The sequence below is a fragment of the Vidua chalybeata genome, chromosome 28 (assembly GCF_026979565.1).
Source record: "Vidua chalybeata isolate OUT-0048 chromosome 28, bVidCha1 merged haplotype, whole genome shotgun sequence".
NCBI lineage: Eukaryota > Metazoa > Chordata > Aves > Passeriformes > Viduidae > Vidua > Vidua chalybeata.
Window position 1 is genome coordinate 4,226,800 of NC_071557.1, and position 10,999 is coordinate 4,237,798.

The 10,999-nt window shown below is 63.1% G+C and overlaps 3 long non-coding RNA genes across 4 annotated transcripts; all 3 read right to left on the reverse strand.

Annotated features, from left to right (window-relative positions):
* Positions 1-1,014: 1,014 nt before the first annotated feature.
* LOC128800951 (uncharacterized) lies at positions 1,015-4,661 on the reverse strand. Its single transcript, XR_008435072.1, has 10 exons — positions 4,467-4,661; positions 4,105-4,275; positions 3,746-3,979; positions 3,384-3,554; positions 3,025-3,258; positions 2,665-2,835; positions 2,307-2,540; positions 1,647-2,116; positions 1,308-1,461; positions 1,015-1,202 (listed from the first exon to the last, which is right to left on the reverse strand). It is a non-coding gene; the product is annotated as an uncharacterized LOC128800951 (long non-coding RNA).
* Positions 4,662-4,796: 135 nt separating this feature from the next.
* LOC128800960 (uncharacterized) lies at positions 4,797-5,637 on the reverse strand. The gene is made up of 3 exons (XR_008435090.1): positions 5,542-5,637; positions 5,185-5,417; positions 4,797-4,994 (listed from the first exon to the last, which is right to left on the reverse strand). It is a non-coding gene; the product is annotated as an uncharacterized LOC128800960 (long non-coding RNA).
* A 725-nt stretch (positions 5,638-6,362) lies between these two features.
* On the reverse strand, positions 6,363-7,826 carry LOC128800956 (uncharacterized). 2 transcript variants are annotated; one of them, XR_008435083.1, is made up of 5 exons: positions 7,691-7,826; positions 7,333-7,564; positions 6,972-7,142; positions 6,611-6,843; positions 6,363-6,421 (listed from the first exon to the last, which is right to left on the reverse strand). It is a non-coding gene; the product is annotated as an uncharacterized LOC128800956 (long non-coding RNA). The 2 variants fall into 2 exon arrangements; XR_008435084.1 differs by having other exon boundaries at positions 6,364-6,416.
* Positions 7,827-10,999: the final 3,173 nt, after the last annotated feature.

The following is a 10,999-nucleotide window of genomic DNA, read 5'->3' on the forward strand; positions in this document are numbered from 1 at the left end:
GGGGTAGGAGGGTTTAGCATACGAGGGTACAATTGGGAGAAGGCTAAAGGGAGGGGAGATATAACATTAACCAGTGGGGAAAAGGGAAAGGAGTGTTCTTGGTAGAAGAACCAAAGGGAAAACGTGGAACAGAGAAGATTCTAGGCTAAGGGGCAGACTTGAACAATAACTGACAGGACAGGGGGAGGGTACAATTCTCTTACAAAAGGGGGTGGAGAACTCATACAACTGCTGTTTCCCATGGCAACCCTAGACTGCCTTCCCCAACCCCTCCTCCTACATTCCAGGTCCATTTCTGGTGGTCCCAGCCCCATTTCTGGGAATCTCAAGCCCATGGGGAGGGGTCTCTGGCTGTCCCAACTCCATGTCTGGAGTGCCCAGTCCATAGAGAGGGGTCTGTGAGGGTCCCAGCTCCATTTCTGTGGGCCTCAGGTCCACAGGGAGCGGTCTTCTGGGGGTGTCAGCCCTATGGGGAGGGGTCTCTTGGGGTCACAGCCCCATTTCTGGGGGACCCAGTCCCATTTCTGGGGTCTCTGGGGGTCCCAGCCTTACTTCTGGTAGTTCCAGATCCATGGGGAGTGGTCTGTGGGGGTCCCAGCCCCACTTCTGGGGGTTCCATGATCATGGGGAGGGTCTGTGAAGGTCCCAGCCCCATTTCTGCTGCTCCCAGTCCATGGGGAGGGGTGTTCTGGGGGTCCCAGCCCTATGGGGAGGGGTCTCTGGTGGACCCAGCCCCATTTCTGTGGGTCCCAGCCCTATGGGGAGGGGTCTCCGGGGTTCCCAACCCCATGTCTGGACTGCCCAGTCCATAGGGAGGGGTCTCTGGGGGTCCCAGCCCCATTTCTGGGGGTCCCAGGTCCATAGGGAGGGGTCTTCTGGGGGTGCCAGCCCTATAGAGAGGGGTGTCTGGGGATCCCAGCCCCATTTCTGCGGGTCCCAGCCCCACTCTTGAGGGGGAGCTTCGTGATGTGTGTGGCGAGAGATTCGTGGGGACAGCAAAGATCAGGCACGGCATTTAATGAGATTTTTGTCAAATTTATTTCAGAAATTGGAGAGAGGGGGACGGGCCTTAATTGTGGGGGATGCTCCGGTCGGGGTCCACGGAGCTTCCGTCCGATCCCGGCACCGTCACCGCCCCTGCCGCGGGGGGATTCTCTGTCCGTGGCCTCCCTCCTCACCCCCTCTCCGTCGGGATTCCTACCCTAATTGGGAAAATACAACAACTGTAGGGGATGCTTTGGCAGGTGTCCGCGGAGATCCCGCCCGATGGCCCAGGGAGATTCTCTGTTGGTGTCCGCCCTTCTCACCTCCGGCGGATGCTATCTCAATCTCCGTGGTGGTCCTGGCACCATCGTCCTCACCCCGGGGATGCTCCGCCGCTCTCCATGGTGCTCCCGACACCATGGTCCTCGCTCCAGGCCGATGGTGCGCCGCTCTCTGTGCTCCGTGGGGATTCCTAGGCTAGTTGGGAAAACACATTATCTCGGGAGATGCTCCAGTGGGGGTGCATGGAGCTCCTGCCTGATCCCAGCACCGTCTTCGGCGCTGTCCTGGGGGATTCCCTGTCGGTGTCCTCCCTCTTCACCCCTGGGGATGATCCGCTGCTCTCCGTGTGGATTCCTACTCTCTTTGGGAAAATCCCTTACCTCGGGGGGATGCTCCGCTGGGTGTCCAGGCTCCTTCCGCCCCATCCCAGCACCGTCTTTGCCATTCCATGGGTGTCTGTGATCTTCGCCCCGGGTTGATGCTCCGCCGCTCTCAGTGCTCGCTGCCCCGGGGGATTCTCTGTCCATGGCCTCCTTCCTCAGCTCCGGGGATGCTCTCCCGCACTCGGTGATCCGTGTGGATCCCTACCCTATTTGGAAAAATACAATACCTGTGGGTGATGCTCCAGTAGTGTCTGGGGAGCTGCTGCCCGATCCCGGCACCGTCTTCACAGCTGCATGGGGGGGATGCTCCATTCGTCACCGTGGTGCTCCCGGATCCGTGGTCCTCGCTCCGGGGCGATGCTCGGTCGCTCTCGGCGCTCGTTGACCCAAGGGATTCTCTGTTGGTGTCCTCGCTTCGCACCCCGAGGATGCTCCGCAGCTCTCGCTGCTCCGTGGGGATTCCTACCCTATTTGGGAAAACACATTACCTCTGGGGGATGCTCCGGTAGTGTCTGCGGAGCTTCCGCCCGATCCCGCCACCGTCTTCACCCCTGCCCCGGGGGATGCTCTGCCCGAGTCTTCCCTTTTCACCCGGGGATGATCCGCCACTCTCGGTGCTCCCTGTAGATTCCTACCCTATTTGAGAATATCCCTTACCTGTGGGGGATGATCCGGTGGGTGTCCGTGCTCCTCCCGCCCGATCCCGGCACCCTCTTCACCGCTGACCCGGGTGGATGCTCCATGGGTCCCCGTGGTGCTCCCGGTTCCGTGTCCCTCGCTCTGGGGCGGTGCTCGGCCGCTCTCGGTGCTTGCTGCCCCGGGGGATGCTCTGTCCGTGTCTTCCTTTCTCACCCCGGGGATGCTCCGCCGCTCTCCGTGGGGATCCCTACCCTATTTGGGAAAATACAATACCTGTGGGGGACGCTCCGGTAGCGTCGGCGGAGCTCCCTCCGGATCCAGCACCGTTTTCGCCGCTGCCCTGGGGAGATTCTCTGTTGGTGTCCGCCCTTCTCACCTCCGGGGGATGCTATCTCACTCTCCGTGCTGCTCCTGGCACCGTCGTCCTCACCACGGGGATGCTCGGTCGCTCTCGGCGCTCGTTGACCCAAGGGATTCTCTGTCGGTGTCCTCCCTTCGCACCCCGGGGATGCTCCGACGCTCTCGCTGCTCCGTGGGGATTCCTACCCTATTTGGGAAAACACATTACCTCTGGGGGATGCTCCGGTAGTGTCTGCAGAGCTTCCGCCCGATCCCGCCACCGTCTTCACCCCTGCCCCGGGGATGCTCTGCCCGAGTCTTCCCTTTTCACCCGGGGATGATCCGCCACTCTCGGTGCTCCCTGTAGATTCCTACCCTATTTGAGAATATCCCTTACCTGTGGGGGATGATCCGGTGGGTGTCCGTGCTCCTCCCGCCCGATCCCGGCACCCTCTTCACCGCTGACCCGGGTGGATGCTCCATGGGTCCCCGTGGTGCTCCCGGTTCCGTGTCCCTCGCTCTGGGGCGGTGCTCGGCCGCTCTCGGTGCTTGCTGCCCCGGGGGATGCTCTGTCCGTGTCTTCCTTTCTCACCCCGGGGATGCTCCGCCGCTCTCCGTCGGGATCCCTACCCTATTTGGGAAAATACAATACCTGTGGGGGATGCTCCGGTAGTGTCGGCGGAGCTCCCTCCGGATCCCAGCACCGTTTTCGCCGCTGCCCTTGGGAGATTCTCTGTTGGTGTCCACCCTTCTCACCTCCGGGGGATGCTATCTCACTCTCCGTGCTGCTCCTGGCACCGTCGTCCTCACCACGGGGATGCTCGGTCGCTCTCGGCGCTCGTTGACCCAAGGGATTCTCTGTCGGTGTCCTCCCTTCGCACCCCGGGGATGCTCCAACGCTCTCGCTGCTCCGTGGGGATTCCTACCCTATTTGGGAAAACACATTACCTCTGGGGGATGCTCCGGTAGTGTCTGCAGAGCTTCCGCCCGATCCCGGCACCGTCCTCACCCCTGTCCCCGGGGGATGCTCTGCCCGTGTCTTCCCTTTTCACCCGGGGATGATCCGCCACTCTCGGTGCTCCCTGTAGATTCCTACCCTATTTGAGAATATCCCTTACCTGTGGGGGATGATCCGGTGGGTGTCCGTGCTCCTCCCGCCCGATCCCGGCACCCTCTTCACCGCTGACCCGGGTGGATGCTCCATGGGTCCCCGTGGTGCTCCCGGTTCCGTGTTCCTCGCTCTGGGGCGGTGCTCGGCCGCTCTCGGTGCTTGCTGCCCCGGGGGATGCTCTGTCCGTGTCTTCCTTTCTCACCCCGGGGATGCTCCGCCGCTCTCCGTGGGGATCCGTACCCTATTTGGGAAAATACAATACCTGTGGGGGATGCTCCGGTAGCGTCGGCGGAGCTCCCTCCCGATCCCGGCACCGTTTTCGCCGCTGGCCTGGGGAGATTCTCTGTTGGTGTCCACCCTTCTCACCTCCGGGGGATGCTATCTCACTCTCCGTGCTGCTCCTGGCACCGTCGTCCTCACCACGGGGATGCTCGGTTGCTCTCGGCGCTCGTTGACCCAAGGGATTCTCTGTCGGTGTCCTCCCTTCGCACCCCGGGAATGCTCCGACGCTCTCGCTGCTCCGTGGGGATTCCTACCCTATTTGGGAAAACACATTACCTCTGGGGGATACTCCGGTAGTGTCTGCAGAGCTTCAGCCCGATCCCGCCACCGTCTTCACCCCTGCCCCCGGGGGATGCTCTGGCCGAGTCTTCCCTTTTCACCCGGGGATGATCCGCCACTCTCGGTGCTCCCTGTAGATTCCTACCCTATTTGAGAATATCCCTTACCTGTGGGGGATGATCCGGTGGGTGTCCGTGCTCCTCCCGCCCGATCCCGGCACCCTCTTCACCGCTGACCCGGGTGGATGCTCCATGGGTCCCCGTGGTGCTCCCGGTTCCGTGTCCCTCGCTCTGGGGCGGTGCTCGGCCGCTCTCGGTGCTTGCTGCCCCGGGGGATGCTCTGTCCGTGTCTTCCTTTCTCACCCCGGGATGCTCCGCCGCTCTCCGTGGGGATCCCACCCTATTTGGGAAATATACAATACCTGTGGGGGACGCTCCGGTAGCGTCGGCGGAGCTCCCTCCCGATCCCAGCACCGTTTTCGCCGCTGCCCTGGGAGATTCTCTGTTGGTGTCCGCCCTTCTCACCTCCGGGGGATGCTATCTCACTCTCCGTGCTGCTCCTGGCACCGTCGTCCTCACCACGGGGATGCTCGGTCGCTCTCGGCGCTCGTTGACCCAAGGGATTCTCTGTCGGTGTCCTCCCTTCGCACCCCGGGGATGCTCCGCAGCTCTCGCTGCTCCGTGGGGATTCCTACCCTATTTGGGAAAACACATTACCTCTGGGGGATGCTCCGGTAGTGTCTGCAGAGCTTCCGCCCGATCCCGCCACCGTCTTCACCCCTGCCCCGGGGGATGCTCTGCCCGAGTCTTCCCTTTTCACCCGGGGATGATCCGCCACTCTCGGTGCTCCCTGTAGATTCCTACCCTATTTGAGAATATCCCTTACCTGTGGGGGATGATCCGGTGGGTGTCCGTGCTCCTCCCGCCCGATCCCGGCACCCTCTTCACCGCTGACCCGGGTGGATGCTCCATGGGTCCCCGTGGTGCTCCAGGTTCCGTGTCCCTCGCTCTGGGGCGGTGCTCGGCCGCTCTCGGTGCTTGCTACCTCGGGGGATGCTCTGTCCGTGTCTTCCTTTCTCACCCCGGGGATGCTCCGCCGCTCTCCGTGGGGATCCTACCCTATTTGGGAAAATACAATACCTGTGGGGGATGCTCCGGTAGCGTCGGCGGAGCTCCCTCCCGATCCTGGCACCGTTTTCGCCGCTGCCCTGGGAGATTCTCTGTTGGTGTCCACCCTTCTCACCTCCGGGGGATGCTATCTCACTCTCCGTGCTGCTCCTGGCACCGTCGTCCTCACCACGGGGATGCTCGGTCGCTCTCGGCGCTCGTTGACCCAAGGGATTCTTGTCGGTGTCCTCCCTTCGCACCCGGGGATGCTCCGCTCTCTCGCTGCTCCGTGGGGATTCCTACCCTATTTGGGAAAACACATTACCTCTGGGGGATGCTCCGGTAGTGTCTGCAGAGCTTCCGCCCGATCCCGCCACCGTCTTCACCCTGCCCCGGGGGATGCTCTGCCCGAGTCTTCCCTTTTCCCCGGGATGATCCGCCACTCTCGGTGCTCCCTGTAGATTCCTACCCTATTTGAGAATATCCCTTACCTGTGGGGGATGATCCGGTGGGTGTCCGTGCTCCTCCCGCCCGATCCCGGCACCCTCTTCACCGCTGACCCGGGTGGATGCTCCATGGGTCCCCGTGGTGCTCCCGGTTCCGTGTCCCTCGCTCTGGGGCGGTGCTCGGCCGCTCTCGGTGCTTGCTGCCCCGGGGGATGCTCTGTCCGTGTCTTCCTTTCTCACCCCGGGGATGCTCCGCCGCTCTCCGTGGGGATCCCTACCCTATTTGGGAAAATACAATACCTGGGGGGACGCTCCGGTAGCGTCGGCGGAGCTCCCTCCGATCCGGCACCGTTTTCGCCGCTGCCCTGGGAGATCTCTGTGTGGTGTCCACCCTTCTCACCTCCGGGGGATGCTATCTCACTCTCCGTGCTGCTCCTGGCACCGTCGTCCTCACCACGGGGATGCTCGGTCGCTCTCGGCGCTCGTTGACCCAAGGGATTCTCTGTCGGTGTCTCCCTTCGCACCCCGGGGATGCTCCGCAGCTCTCGCTGCTCCGTGGGGATTCCTACCCTATTTGGGAAAACACATTACCTCTGGGGGATGCTCCGGTAGTGTCTGCAGAGCTTCCGCCCGATCCGCCACCGTCTTCACCCCTGCCCCGGGGGATGCTCTGCCCGAGTCTTCCCTTTTCACCCGGGGATGATCCGCCACTCTCGGTGCTCCCTGTAGATTCCTACCCTATTTGAGAATATCCCTTACCTGTGGGGGATGATCCGGTGGGTGTCCGTGCTCCTCCCGCCCGATCCCGGCACCCTCTTCACCGCTGACCCGGGTGGATGCTCCATGGGTCCCCGTGGTGCTCCCGGTTCCGTGTCCCTCGCTCTGGGGCGGTGCTCGGCCGCTCTCGGTGCTTGCTGCCCCGGGGGATGCTCTGTCCGTGTCTTCCTTTCTCACCCCGGGGATGCTCCGCCGCTCTCCGTGGGGATCCGTACCTTATTTGGGAAAATACAATACCTGTGGGATGCTCCGCCGTAGCGTCGGCGGAGCTCCCTCCCGATCCTGGCACCGTTTTCGCGCTGGCCCTTGGGAGATTCTCTGTTGGTGTCCGCCACCTTCTCACCTCCGGGGGATGCTATCTCACTCTCCGTGCTGCTCCTGGCACCGTCGTCCTCACCACGGGGATGCTCGGTCGCTCTCGGCGCTCGTTGACCCAAGGGATTCTCTGTCGCTGTCCTCCCTTGGCACCCCGGGGATGCTCCGCAGCCCTCGCTGCTCCGTGGGGATTCCTACCCTATTTGGGAAAACACATTACCTCTGGGGGATGCTCCGGTAGTGTCTGCAGAGCTTCCGCCGGTCCCGCCACCGTCTTCACCCCTGCCCCCGGGGGATGCTCTGCCCGAGTCTTCCCTTTTCACCCCGCCACTCGGTGCTCCGCCACTCTAGAGCTCCCTGTAGATACCCTATTTGAGAATATCCCTTACCTGTGGGGGATGATCCGGTGGGTGTCCGTGCTCTCCCGCCCGATCCCGGCACCCTCTTCACCGCTGACCCGGGTGGATGCTCCATGGGTCCCCGTGGTGCTCCCGGTTCCGTGTCCCTCGCTCTGGGGCGGTGCTCGGCCGCTCTCGGTGCTTGCTGCCCCGGGGATGCTCTGTCCGTGTCTTCCTTTCTCACCCCGGGGATGCTCCGCCGCTCTCCGTGGGGATCCCTACCCTATTTGGGAAAATACAATACCTGTGGGGGATGCTCCTCCGGTAGCGTCGGCGGAGCTCCCTCCCGATCCTGCACCGTTTTCGCCGCTGCCCTGGGAGATTCTCTGTTGGTGTCCGCCCTTCTCACCTCCGGGGGATGCTATCTCACTCTCCGTGCTGCTCCTGGCACCGTCGTCCTCACCACGGGGATGCTCGGTCGCTCTCGGCGCTCGTTGACCCAAGGGATTCTCTGTCGGTGTCCTCCTTCGCACCCCGGGGATGCTCCGCAGCTCTCGCTGCTCCGTGGGGATTCCTACCCTATTTGGGAAAACACATTACCTCTGGGGGATGCTCCGGTAGTGTCTGCAGAGCTTCCGCCCGATCCCGCCACCGTCTCACCCCTGCCCCGGGGGATGCTCTGCCCGAGTCTTCCCTTTTCACCCGGGGATGATCCGCCACTCTCGGTGCTCCCTGTAGATTCCTACCCTATTTGAGAATATCCCTTACCTGTGGGGGATGATCCGGTGGGTGTCCGTGCTCCTCCCGCCGATCCCGGCACCCTCTTCAACGCTGACCCGGGTGGATGCTCCATGGGTCCCCGTGGTGCTCCCGGTTCCGTGCTCCTCGCTCTGGGGCGGTGCTCGGCCGCTCTCGGTGCTTGCTGCCCCGGGGGATGCTGTGTCCGTGTCTTCCTTTCTCACCCCGGGGATGCTCCGCCGCTCTCCGTGGGGATCCGTACCTTATTTGGGAAAATACAATACCTGTGGGGACGCTCCGCTCCGGTAGCGTCGGCGGAGCTCCCTGCCGATTCTGGGCACCGTTTTCGCCGCTGCCCTGGGAGATTCTCTGTTGGTGTCCACCCTTCTCACCTCCGGGGGATGCTATCTCACTCTCCGTGCTGCTCCTGGCACCGTCGTCCTCACCACGGGGATGCTCGGTCGCTCTCGGCGCTCGTTGACCCAAGGGATTCTCTGTCGGTGTCCTCCCTTCGCACCCGGGAATGCTCCGACAGCTCTCGCTGCTCCGTGGGGATTCCTACCCTATTTGGGGAAAACACATTACCTCTGGGGGATGCTCCGGTAGTGTCTGCAGAGCTTCCGCCTGATCCCGCCACCGTCTTCACCCCTGCCCCGGGGGATGCTCTGCCCGAGTCTTCCTTTTCACCCAGGGATGATCCGCCACTCTCGGTGCTCCCTGTAGATTCCTACCCTATTTGAGAATATCCTTACTGTGGGGGATGATCCGGTGGGTGTCCGTGCTCCTCCCGCCCGATCCCGGCACCCTCTTCACCGCTGACCCGGGTGGATGCTCCATGGGTCCCGTGGTGCTCCCGGTTCCGTGTCCCTCGCTCTGGGGCGGTGCTCGGCCGCTCTCGGTGCTTGCTGCCCCGGGGGATGCTCTGTTTGTGTCTTCCTTTCTCACCCCGGGGATGCTCCGCCGCTCTCCGTGGGGATCCGTACCTTATTGGGAAAATACAATACCTGTGGGGGACGCTCCGGTAGCGTCGGCGGAGCTCCCTCCGATCCTGGCACCGTTTTTGCCGCTGCCCTTGGGAGATTCTCTGTTGGTGTCCACCCTTCTCACCTCGGGGGATGGCTATCTCACTCTCCGTGCTGCTCCTGGCACCGTCGTCCTCACACGGGGATGCTCGGTCGCTCTCGGCGCTCGTTGACCCAAGGGATTCTCTGTCGGTGTCCTCCCTTCGCAACCCGGGGATGCTCCGAGCTCTCGCTGCTCCGTGGGGATTCCTACCCTATTTGGGAAAACACATTACCTCTGGGGGATGCTCCGGTAGTGTCTGCAGAGCTTCCGCCCGATCCCGGCACCGTCTTCACCCCTGCCCCGGGGGATGCTCTGCCCGTGTCTTCCCTTTTCACCCGGGGATGATCCGCCACTCTCGGTGCTCCCTGTAGATTCCTACCCTATTTGAGAATATCCCTTACCTGTGGGGATGATCCGGTGGGTGTCCCTGCTCCTCCCGCCCGATCCCGGCACCCTCTTCACCGCTGACCCGGGTGGATGCTCCATGGGTCCCCGTGGTGCTCCGGTTCCGTCCCTCGCTCTGGGGCGGTGCTCGGCCGCTCTCGGTGCTTGCTGCCCCGGGGGATGCTCTGTCTGTGCTTCCTTTCTCACCCCGGGGATGCTCCGCCGCTCTCCGTGGGGATCCTACCCTATTTGGGAAAATACAATACCTGTGGGGGACGCTCCGGTAGCGTCGGCGGAGCTCCCTCCGATCCCGGCACCGTTTTCGCGGTCGCTGGCTGGGAGATTCTCTGTTGGTGTCCACCCTCTCACTCCCCTCCGGGGGATGCTATCTCACTCTCCGTGCTGCTCCTTGGCACCGTCGTCCTCACCACGGGGATGCTCGGTCGCTCTCGGCGCTCGTTGACCCAAGGGATTCTCTGTCGGTGTCCTCCCTTCGCACCCCGGGATGCTCCGCAGCTCTCGCTTGCTCCGTGGGGATTCCTACCCTATTTGGGAAAACACATTACCTCTGGGGGATGCTCCGGTAGTGTCTGCAGAGCTTCCGTCCGATCCCGCCACCGTCTTCACCCCTTGCCCCGGGGGATGCTCTGCCCGAGTCTTCCCTTTTCACCCGGGGATGATCCGCCACTCTCGGTGCTCCCTGTAGATTCCTACCCTATTTGAGAATATCCCTTACCTGTGGGGGATGATCCGGTGGGTGTCCGTGCTCCTCCCGCCCGATCCCGGCACCCTCTTCACCGCTGACCCGGGTGGGATGCTCCATGGGTCCCCGTGGTGCTCCCGGTTCCGTGTCCCTCGCTCTGGGGCGGTGCTCGGCCGCTCCTCTCGGTGCTTGCTGCCCGGGGGATGCTCTGTCCGTGTCTTCCTTTCTCACCCCGGGGATGCTCCGCCGCTCTCCGTGGGGATCCGTACCCTATTTGGGAAAATACAATACCTGTGGGGGATGCTCCGGTAGCGTCGGCGGAGCTCCCTCCCACATCCTGGCACCCGTTTTCGCCGCTGCCTTGGAGATTCTCTGTTGGTGTCCGCCCTTCTCACCTCCGGGGGATGCTATCTCACTCCTGTGCTGCTCCTGGCACCGTCGTCCTCACCACGGGGATGCTCGGTCGCTCTCGGCGCTCGTTGACCCAAGGGATTCTCTGTCGGTTGTCCTCCCTTCGCACCCGGGGGATGCTCCGCAGCTCTCGCTGCTCCGTGGGGATTCCTACCCTATTGGGAAAACACATTACCTCTGGGGGATGCTCCGGTAGTGTCTGCAGAGCTTCCGCCCGATCCCGCCACCGTCTTCACCCCTGCCCCGGGGGATGCCTGCCCGAGTCTTCCCTTTTCACCCGGGGATGATCCGCCACTCTCGGTGCTCCCTGTAGATTCCTACCCTATTTGAGAATATCCCTTACCTGTGGGGGATGATCCGGTGGGTGTCCGTGCTCCTCCCGCCCGATCCCGGCACCCTCTTCACCGCTGACCCGGG